A 12,447-nucleotide genomic window follows, 5' to 3' on the forward strand; every position below is an offset into this window, starting at 1 on the left:
TTAAAGTGGCTTTGACCCTGTTGTGGTTTCCATGCTGGAGCCTTGTCCTCTCAAGATGTTGGTAGCATCAGGGGGAGAGTGATAGAATGAGCTCCATGTGTGCCAGGGCTTCTGAGAGGGTCATTCAGAGTTAGTACTGCAGGCAATTCCATTTCATCTCCTCCTTGTATTCTATGCAGAGGCAGAGCAAGGTGGGTGTGGTAGTTGTAGTCCACCCTGGATGTCATCCCTGGGGGGGGGGGGTGACATCGCCGCCGCCCCCAGGGATGCTCACCATGGGTGGTGCACCCCCTGGGACACTCGCCATGGGCGGCACTCCGCCACTGATTCTATCGCTTCTTCAAGTCAATACATTCTATTACTACACTGTGTGAGACTAAATATAATGAAATTAATGAAATTATGCAGGAAGCAGAGATATGCTTTAGGGGTATACTAGCCCCTCTGCAACTCCCCCCCCCCAAATTACTTTTGAAATTACTCAAATGTCTCATCTAAGCAGGAACCTACATATTTGCTTTGATGTTCAGCTTTGGGTGAAACCCTTGACCGTAGCTGTTATTCACCTAGATGGCACTGTTGAGATAATTCATTAAAACTGCTTTTATGATGAAGAGTTGTCTGTCATCCCTGCTTTGCTCAAGTGTGCATCTGCCTCTATTCTATTCAGTAGTATTTTGGTTCCATTGAATTTTATACTTTATATTAACAAAAGGGCCTGTAAGTGCTGTAACTTTCCCAAGGGCATTTAAAGCAATTAAAAATACCTTCTAGATCTTTTATTTCCAGCAGCTAGAGAACTGTAAGGTTTTTGTGTGTGATCTCAATAGACTTTCCCCCTTTCTTCCAAGCCTAGAGCAAGCATTTTGCAGACTTGAAAATTTCCCCAGTGCTAATTTGTGGTTCTTTACATTTTGTTTTTGGCACATTTTAATGTCACACTCAATAACATTTTGAAGCAGAAATGGCAGCCTGAACGTCATTTTCGGCTGGAGGGCACGCAAGTAAGAACTGTGTGCTGATGCAAGTATATTTCTTAGGATCCAAATAGTAGGACAAGTGAGGAATTTTTATGATGAAGTTGCCTTTTGAGATGTCTTCGCTGATTCCCATATTCCTTGCAATTCTGTAGATAACTTTGTAAAATGAAATGCAATGGTCAAATCCCTCTAGATGTGTTTGGACTATTGACTCCCATCATCCCTGACCTTTGGCTATGCTGGCTGAAGACGATGTGAAGGAATGGGTTTCCCAAACCCAAAACTGACTGTGCAGGCAGTTTGAAACAGGCACCAAAATCCCTATTTTCCCTTAGCTAAAATCCATTAACTTGAGCTCTGAGTCAATGTATAAACAAAAACCTGACTGTATAAACAAGTGCTCAGAGCCCTCTCCTTTATCAGTTCGTGACGGCAAAGATGGCCTTGACTGTACCAGTAGAACAGGGATGACATGTCTAGGTTTTATCTTATGTCCTGACCACACTCTGACGCACAGACCTAGTCTGGGAACAGCGCCAGAGTGTGTTCTTGGAGTTGGTGACCTCTTGCTCCAAGAGAAGAGTAGGAACAGGAATACCCTTTTATGGTCAGGAGTACAGGAAGGAAAACCCTTTTATGGTTAAGAGTGCCAGAGCCGGAACATCTGTGATGTCAACCTGCGTGTACAAGCTGATGTGATTGGATTCCTGGGGAAGGGGGAGAGGGTGCCTGGAGGAAATTTCTCATTTCTTTGGACTTGCTGTGGACTGACCACGCAAGGGCCTTTCTGCTGCTCCGGAGAGCAGAAATAAAGAACTCTTTCTCTGAACCAACCCTCGGTGTCATTTGACTTCCTTCCTCCCATCCAGGAGCAATGCAGAGCCCACCAATCAGTAAAATCTAATAAGGATACAGATGGAATTTGGAGTAAAACAGCATCCAGATGACAGTAGGTTGTGCAAGACTCTTGTAGCCTTACAAAGTAATACCACAATGCAAAACTCAACTCAATATTTTTGTATCTTTCCCATCGATACTTATTTCATTTATATCCTACCTTTTCTCCAAGGAGCTCAAGGAAGTATACATGGTTTGCTCTGTCTATTTTGTTCTCACAACAACCCGTGAAGTAAGTTAGACCCAATGAGTTTCATGACTGAGTGCACACTAGCTTTCAAACAACTTGCCACTCTGCCCAAAGGCACACAACATTAAAATCAATAATAAAGCTCACTGAACAGTAAAATTAACCAAAATCCCATCAAACATACCTTCTCCATCAAAAACAGTAACAGCACCAATGTCTCTTAAAAGTAATAAAATAATTGCTGAGAAATGAAAACAACAAAATATGGCAGATTAAAACTAGTAGAAAAAACTACTGAGTAGTAGTAGTAGTAATACCCCACTCATCTGGCTGGGTTGCCCCAGCCACTCTGAGCAGCTTCTGACACGTATAAAAACAATAGCAATGAATCAATGTTGTTGTTGTTTAGTCATTTAGTCGTGCCCGACTCTTTGTGACCCCCTGGACCAGAGCACGCCAGGCACTTCTGTCTTCCACTGCCTCCTGCAGTTTGTCAAATTCATGCTGGTAGCTTCAAGAACACTATCCAACCATCTCGTCCTCTGTCGTCCCTTTCTCCTTGTGCCCTTCATCTTTCCCAACATCAGGGTCTTTTCCAGGGAGTCTTCTCTTCTCATGAGGTGGCCAAAGTTTTGGAGCCTCAGCTTCACAATCTGTCCTTCCAGTGAGCACTCAGGGCTGATTTCCTTAAGAATGGATAGGTTTGTTCTTCTTGCAGTCCATGGGACTCTCAAGAGTGAATCAATATTGAATGAATCAATAGTAAATAACAAACAATAAACAAAACAGACTATTCACATTATTGACCATAATGATGGCTGACAAAAACACATGGGGGGGGGGAGTCTTCACTTGCTCATGGGATGCTTTCAGAGGAGTGGCCAGGTGAGTTTTATTTGGTAATCAGTGCATTTCAACATATGTCAGAACACATGGTAGATTTTCCTAACAGCTGAATAATGCGAGACTCTTGAAAGCTTGATGAATCTCTGCAGTCTCTAACTGCAGCTTTCATAACTCAATTCAGGGGAACATTCAGAGGTCTTAGCTGTGGGCTCAAAGGAATTTGAATGAAGACACATGATTGTAATTGGTTATATGAGCCACAACTTTATTACTTAACAAGATCTATTATGAACATTAATTCAACTTAACATGCCTAACACTGGTGGGAGACTGAGAAGAAAGCTGGAATCTAACTTAAGACTTTATGCATTCAATGTCGATGCTCTACCACTGAACTATGGGCCTTCCCTTGCTTGCAAACATGCTTCATCATTTCCCAGATCTTATTTCTGCAAACACCAATCTACACACAGCAAACTTACTTCCTACGTAACGTTAATTTCATACAGTTACTGTTACAGATAGGTAGCCGTGTTGGTCTGCCATAGTCAAAATAAAAAACATAAATCTGACATCAAGAATCACAAAACAGAGAAACCAGTAGGAGAACACTTCAATCTCCCAGGACATTCTATACAAGATCTCAAAGTAGCTGTTTTACTACAAAGGAATTTCAGAAATAGACTGGAAAGAGAAGCTGCTGAATTGCAACTCATTACCAAACTTAAAACCATGGAGAGACCTGGTCTGAACAAAGACATCGGATTCTTATCTCATTATACATGACTAAGCCATTTCTCACCTTCTCACCCCTTGCCTTTTCCTGTAAGACCTATTACAGTCGTTAAGAGTCGTCAACAGGCTCATCTCAGCTATCTGCCAATCTCCCATTCCCACCACCCTTCTGAGTAATACCCCTCCCCACCTTCTCACTATATAGAAGGATCTGGCAACTTCTGTTTCAGTGTATCTGAAGAAGTGTGCATGCACACGAAAGCTCATACCAAGAACTAACTTAGTTGGTCTTTAAGGTGCTACTGGAAGGAATTTTCATACAGTTACTGTTCCTTTTGGTGGCATTCTTGGGTTCTTTACTGTGTGTTCTCTCTCTCTCTCTCTCTCTCTCTCTCTCTCTCTCACACACACACACACACACACACACACACACACACACACACACACACTGCTTGCCCACTCAGCAATGATTACTGATCAATTGATGGTTGGGAGATGAATTGGTAAACTGACTCCATTTCAAGTGGAGACAACCATGCTGGTCATCAGTTGATGTGTGATGTGACGTGGGCCTGTGTTTCTCTAGAATTATAAACTTGGCTCTCTGAGAAATAAAGTTCTTTATTAAATTTCTATACTGCCTGTTATCTGAAGATCACAGGGTGGTTCACAAAATAAAATAAAATACAAAAGGAGAACAGAAGATACATATTAAAACAAAAACCAAACACAACCCAATAGCTCCCCTTCCACAAACACATTTAAAAGACCATAGAATGTTTAATCAGACAAAGATCCAGTTATAGAGAAAGGTCTAGTTAAAGAGATCCCTGGATCTTAGAGTTATTGTTACTTGAATGACAGAATCAAGTATGCTTTGCTCAAGGGTCTTCATAGGAGTGTGAAAACTCATTCATCTGTACCCTGATGTCTACTGCACTAATCTAAAGGTTGTGCAAATTGTAGCCATAAGGTCACACATTCAAATTAGAAACATCTCTGCAGTTTCCCAATGGAAACGTGGTGCTAAACATCTTCTATGACACCACTGAAAAACTTTTGCTACCACTACAGATTAATCAACCAGATAAACAATTCCCCCCACTCCCTCAATTGAGTGTGTCATCTTTAAAGTTTGCAATGTGTGCGGCAATAAAACTGTTAATGTTATTATCATCTAGCATATATGAATGCTGTTTCTTTTCTAAACTGTGTGCCTTGGGTTAATTGGTTTGCCTTTAATGTTGCTTAGACAGACAAAAGTTTGCAAGCTAGAGAGTCATGCTAATAACCTCCGCATTGTTCCCTCAAATTAATCCAGTGTTGCAAGTCAAGCTCTTTGTTTTGTTTTATTCAACAGTGATGGAGGCTTTCAATCTCAGTTTCAATTTTTTTATTTTTTAAATCAATTTTACTGTAGCACAGTATGTAAATTAGTTTTTTCCCTGATTATTAATTTAGAAACACAACTATACATTACAATTTGCTTATAAAACTAAGGTGCATATTTTGATGAAGAAAATCGTTGAAGCAAGTGTGGCAATTAAATGCTCTGGTTAGCAGACAGCCATTGGTCCGGTAGATAGAAGATATTATAAAAGATAGCTTTCTATGCTCTCAGAGATTTCTGCATTGCTTCCACATCTGTATATACAGATGGGTTTGATCAGGCTAAAGAAGTGAGGAAATTCTTTGAATTCAGAATGCCTGAAATTAAGAGAGAGCATAGATCTACACAATCATGGGCTGGTTCACACATGAACTGTGAGTGGTTGTGCAGGAATGGAGTCTCTTCCAGGCTTGGCCCCAATGTTGTTCCGCTGGAACATGTGCTCAACATTCCAGAAATGGGAGTGGGCAAGACATTAGGAATGAAGAGCATGCTCAAACCCCATCAGCTGCTGCATAAATGACTCAGGAGAGACAGGTAAAAAGGTAAAAAGCAAAGGACCCCTGGACAGTTAAGTGCAGTTAAAGGAGACTATGGGGTCGCGACGCTCATCTCACTTTCAGGCTGAGGGAGCAAGCATTTGTCCACAGACAGTTTTCCGGGTCATGTGGTCAGCATGACTAAACTGCTACTGTCGCATGGAGAACAGTGACGAGTGCCAGAGCACACGGAAATGCCGTTTACCTTCCTACCTCACCGGTACCTATTTATCTACTTGCACTGGCATGCTTTCGAACTGCTAGGATGGCAGAAGCTGGGACAGAGCAACAGGAGCTCACCCCCTCATGGGGATTCAAACTGCCAACCTTCTGATCAGCAAGCCCAAGAGGTTCAGTGGTTTAGAGCACAGCGCTATGCATGTCCCTACTCAGGAGAGACAAGAAGAGGATTAACAAAGACCATATTATTTTCTGGGGATGAGTGCAGAAGTCAGATTTATTGCGCAGGGTGTGGGCATAAATCAGTGTTGACTTCTGTTATGAGTTAGTCCTCCCAAAGCCAGAGTCTAGACTCAGAGATATTAAGCTCTCTTGAGGCTTGACTGGATGCTAAATAGGTTCTGAATGGACTTATTTGAAAGAGAGGTTTTCAGATGCACGTTTATCAACTTATTTCAAATGGAGCTTTTTTCTATGTAGTCATTTCATAGAACCATATAATTGTCATGTTGGATGGAGACTAAGGCTATTGGTGGTTACTATTCACACACACACACACACACACACACACACACACACACACACACACACACCTTTTTGTATATAGAACCTCCAGGGACTGCTTACCACTGAACTCTACTTTCTGTGAAACAGCAATGGGAGTGTCTTTTGGGCATCTGACTAACCAGTGTGGGAGACACAATTCTATACTAGATAGACCTTTGGTCTGATTAGGAGAAGTCTTCTTATTTCCTTCTGACAAGACACAAATGTGGTATAATAACTGTGGTAACACAGACCCGTTCGACATAGTTCATGGCTCTGCATATACCTAAAACAAGCAGAATCCATAGAAAGAATGCATTTAAGGGCTGGAGCGTCCAAATCTATTTGGGGTTCCCATCTGCAAAGAAATCACTTTTGCAAAAAATGTTCTTGAATTGTGAGTGTAATCTGAATACCCATTGGCAACCACTAGTTTAATGAAGCATTTCTAATAAGAGAAGAAAGCACAGAGGTCATAGCATGTGAAGAAGAAGAAGAAGAAGAAGAAGAAGAAGAAGAAGAAGAAGAAGAAGAAGAAGAAGAAGATCATTGTGTCTTCTCAAGTGTTGCTAGGATGGGCTTACAGGATTTAGCATATTTACAAGTACTGATTCCCTAGTGCACACTATCTTAACAATTCCAAGATAACAGCAGTACTTTGGTTATAACTGGACTATGCTCTGGCACAGCTCCAGGAAGCTTGTAATCAAGGGAGGTAAGCTTTAAAAATAGATATAGCCATTCTGTGCAAAGATAGGGAGAATAGAATGATGAACAGCAACAAATCGAACTGAATCGACAACCAAGTGAATATTTAACATATATCACCATTGTAAACAGACTGGGTACCTAATGTGAACTGATGTTCCTAGAGAATGAGTCCGTAAGTAAAAGGATATACTTTGTTTTGCCACTTGATTTGTCTTCTACAGCAAATTGGAGACTGTCAAGCATTCTGTACTATAAACTCTCTGGGCAGTTGAGATCAGCCTCAATAAACACATGTGGCCCCTATGTAGACATGGGGTGAAATCAATACAAGAAATATGTTGGTACTCAACTTCATTATACATAAACCCTCCCATCAGGGTAACCAGAGTAAGCCTTGAGTGTCCAAGAGCAATAGATCAGAATCCAATGAGCCATTAAGGAAACCTGACACTAGGGTTGTCTACATTGTTTTCCCCAGGTAACAATTCATATAATTATCATTTTAGATGAAAAACATTTCATTTTAAATGAAAAGTTGAAAGAACAGGTGGTGGACAATATGCATATGTACTTCTTCTTTAGGATTATTTAGCTAGCACAAAACTAACTGCCTAAACATTGAATAAAACAGAAAGGGGAATAATTATGTACTATTTTTGTACTGTTTGAAGAGCCAGCGACTTGGAGGCCAATGCATGAGTAGCCTCAATCCTACCCAGCTCAGCTCTATCACAAAGCTTACTTAGCTGTGCCTTGTGCCATTAGTGCTAGATTGTATTGCCACTAGCTAACCCAGTAAACTCTAAAGTGTAGTCAATGTTAGTTCTACTCAGAGTAGAACCACCTATATTTTTGGACATTACTAACTTAGGTGCATTAATTTAAATAGGTCTACTGTAACTTATGGGGCGTGGGTGGCGCTGTGGTCTAAACCACAGAGCCTAGGGCTTGCCGATCAGAAGGTCGGTGGTTTGAATCCCTGCATTGGGGTGAGCTCCCGTTGGGAAGGTAAACGACATTTTCATGCACTGCTCTGGTTCGCCATGGTTAGTCATGCTGGCCACGTGACCTGGAAGCTGTCTGCAGACAAACGCCAGCTCCCTCGGCCTATAGAGCAAGATGAGCACACAACCCCAGAATCGTCCACAATTGGACCTAATGGTCAGGGGTACCTTTACCTTTTACTGTAACTTAGCTGGATACTTTTATTATATATTCTCTCTTTCTTAAATAAAAAATAATTCAATTCACTTTATATGCCATTTTGGGGTTCTTTGGGACTGAACGAAGGGGATATAAGTTCCAAATAATATAAATAAGCAAACAGAGAAGCTGGCTTTAACTATAAATTTAACTAACTGTGAAACCTTCTGGTGGCTTGAGAAGCAAAACTGAGTGTTAAAAGATTATTATGGCAGCACCACACCTTGTTAGAAATTCTTACAGCAAAGATGCAGCGTTGCCAATTCTAAGGCCAAACATGTTTTCTTGAATGTAAAGGCTGAGATGCAGAGAGTGGTCTCCCTGTGGGAAATCATCTAGCCCCCCAGCCACAATGTTATTACTTCCAAGGTCTTGCCACATGACACGGTGTCATCTTTATATTGTCAGCGAGTGTGATTTCGCCATCCCTCCCTCAAGTACCAATATTTCCAGGCTTCACAGAAAGTGTTAACAAGAGTCTAGGTGTTATTTTGACATGTTACAAGTATTCCAGGAAGCCTGTATCCCATCCGTTTCACGTTAGGGAGTTCGGGTAACAAAGAGGAGTGGCGCCAGAAGTATTCTCCACCAGGACTTATTCTGAGGTAAGTGTGCATAGGATTGCAGACTCAAAACCTATCCATTCATTCCCATTTGTTAAGCCTTTTCTAGGAAGCATCTAAAAGCAGTTTAAGAATGAAAGCATCAAGAATAATAATAACAACAACAACAACAACAACAACAACAACAACAACAACAACAACAACAACTAGCGTGGGGGGAAGCTTTATACAGTGGATGCTCGGGTTGCGAACGTGATCCGTGCGGGATGCACGTTCTCAACCTGCAGCGGTTGCTATCCGGCGCTTCTGCGCATGCACAAAGCACGATTTAGCGCTTCTGTGCATGCGCAACTGCCGAAACCTGGAAGTAACCTGTTCTGGTACGTCTGGGTTTCGGCGGTCCGCAACCCGAAAAAACGCAACCTGAAGTGTCTGTAACCCGAGATATGACTGTATCTAAAATCAACTTTAAATCGAATATAGATACAAGGTGGGATAAAATATCTCTGGTATGGTGTGTTCATTTAAAAACAGCAACAAGATGTTGGTTTGCACCTATGTGCACATGTATGGCTTCCAAAATGACACCCAGGTGGGTACTGCCTTTATAAAGGCAAATATGAATGCAAGATTTAGCTAAAAATGGCAAAGAAATCAAGCTCTCTCTCTCTCTCCTTTAACATGAAATTGTGTGTGTGTGTTTAAAAAAACATTACTTTAATTGGCCAAAAAACCCAAAAAACCTTTGTTTGGTATGTAGCCTTGCTGTAGGCAAGGGTTTGATTAAGTTTGAACAGGCATCAAGCCATCCAACCAGATGTGATGAATGTGAAGTGTAAACAGCCCTTAGCCCCTGATTGTACAGTAATGAAAGATGTTTGCAAAGGGCAAGATTTTAACTCAGAAATGACCATATGCATACACATTCCATGGTATTTGACAAAGAGACCTGTCATTTCTCATCTAGTTCTGAAATTCAGAATTCATTTCCAAGGAAGAATAAATGCAAGCTTGGCAAGCTAAGACAATGCTAATTTGCATAACCTTTCTTCCTGTTTCCAGTGTTAAGGCTGTGAGTGATGTTGCTTATGCGGCCAAAATGACAGCTTCCCCACACAAGAGGGAGGCAGCCCCATGCTTTGGGGGTGAGGCCCGGAGACCACTTTTGCAGACACTCACGGTAAGCACCGCTGATGTAGTGAACCATTTTATTGTAGAAGAAATTGCTGTACCTGCAACAGCAACGTTTATTTATTTAACACAACTTGTATTGCTAGAACGTCTAAGCAGTGCACAAGGAATACATTTTAGACATTAAAATTGCCAATAGAAAATCAGCATTAAAAAACACATTTATAAAAAATGCAAAGTAAATAAAATCAATTAGAACTATACATTATAACCTGCAATTAAAAATATTGATAGGCTTGACTAAACAGAAATATTTTTAGCAAGCGCTGAAAAGAATACAGCTAAGGCACCTGCCTAATGTCAGTGGGAACAGAGTACACACAGAGACACACAGATTTATTTATTTTTATTCTTCCCTAGCAGCAATAACAAAAATGAATATTGATTTTCAACAACAGTTCAAAATTGGAAGAACACAAAGAGATAATGACAAGTCCATTTTGAGTGAAGATAACCCCCCCCCACATATCTTTCAAACTTTATTTCGTACCCATTTTCAAATTCATCCCATTTTTTTTTATCTGTAGCACTTCCTCTCTTTTATTTAATAGATATAGATGAGCATTGTGGGAAGGCCTCTCCTCCTTCCAGAGGGGAGGGGTTGTGAGCGGGAGCCGATTCCCACGTCACGCATCCTGCCCCCTGCCCTGTCACCATCGCTGGTGCACAACGCCACCCAGCTGGGCACCCAATCGGGTGCCACCGCGGGGGCGTGGTTTAGCCGCTCAAATGCGGCCGCACCAGTTCTCCCCGCCATTGCGCTTCAGATTTTTCCACGAGTCACTCACCCACCACTCCCTTCAGAGTGTAGCTTCTTGCTTGACCTTGCTATGGACCCATGGTTGGTCGCCCTGGTTGCCCAGGGGACCTGGTAGGAGTTTTTTTTGCAACTGGCAAATTGGCACCGGCCACTTGGTTTTTTCCGCCTACCTCGTAGCAATCGTCACAACTTTCTTGGTATTTGGCGGTTAGGCATTGGAATGTGTTGTTGGTGTAGGGAAGGCCAAGGTGTGGCCATCGCCTACCCCTTCACTTATGGGTATTCCGTTAAAGGAATCCAGCAGTCGTGAATCCTGTCCGATGCCTTGTGTGGCAGGGGACCCTCGGTGATATCAGGGGAGAGCTTATAGTTGTATTTGCATCAACAGGCTCCCCCTACTGGTGGTTAACCCCTCAGCGGACTCACCTCTCTCCGAGTGGGTGGAGTCAAATTTTCTGTGGTCCAATGCCTAAGCCAATACCTTCTCACATGCTGTAATCAATAAAGTTGTGGCCTTTTTCTTTCCCATTATCCCAATATACGATGTCCACGTGTCTTTATTCTCAAGCGGGGGTCGGGTCCTCGAATCACAAAAGGATGCTGGACTAGATAGACCTTTGGTCTGATCCAGGAGGACTGTTCTTAAAATGTAGTTTGCAATGTGTATGATACAACATTTGCGCATGATTTCCCACTTTACATGTCAAGTATTCATCTTTTGGGGCTTCATCTAGCACCCCCTATACACACACCATTAATGTAAACACACATTTGTGAACATAAGTATCAGCCTATGTATCCATTATAATACTGCTACTATCACAATAGCATGATGCTTGGGTGTTCTTCAAGCTGTGCAGCAGCTCACGTGAAATATTGTGCGTGTTCTGTTAAGAGACATTATAAACACAGCTGTGAGACTTCTGACCGTGGCTGCTTTTTTTACCTCAAGATATGTTCTAATTGAAATGTTCAGCTTATACACGGAGTGATAAACACATTTTTCATTGCACCACAAATTTCTTAAAACAGTTTCATCTCAGCTAGGTTGCTAAGTAATTAAGACGAAATGCTTTGATGATTTCATCCTTGTTAGGGGAAAATATTTTTAAGTAATTTGGCTCATCAGTGATTTGGCACCCTAACAAATATGATATTATTTGGGAGTTTTCTTGCCAAATGGATTTTTCACATAAATATTTTGAATATGTTTGTTAGAAGTGGCTGTAAGATAGTGATGAAAGCAACACACTTTGATATCTTCACTGAGATTCTAAATAGATAATCAATTAGGTTTGTGTTTTGTATATTATGGGGATTCGAAAATAATGGGCTTTAAAACATGAATTTCCCAGCTCTCAATTTTATTGCTAGATGAATTCCCTTGCTCTGAAATCTTTACTCCAGTTGTAATTAAAATCAAATACATTATGAGTACATGTGCCAATTTTGTGCTTGTGTGGTTGGTATTCATCAGAGTAGGCACCCAAAAGTGACAGACACTGTTAGGACACGCTAAGTTGCTGATTAATTTTACCCTTGTTCTCCAACAAAATTTCTGTTGACTGCAGTTTAAAGAATAAAAGAACCCATGTAAGAGAATGAACAGGAAGTAAAAGGCATTCAGAGCAAAACTCCAAAATGAATTAAATTCACATCAGTTTATCCAGCAATTATGGGAACTACTTTCAGTTCAGAGATTGCTCAGTTAATTTA

Source organism: Podarcis bocagei (genome assembly GCF_964188305.1).
Source record: "Podarcis bocagei genome assembly, chromosome: 6".
Taxonomy (NCBI): Eukaryota; Metazoa; Chordata; class Lepidosauria; order Squamata; family Lacertidae; genus Podarcis; species Podarcis bocagei.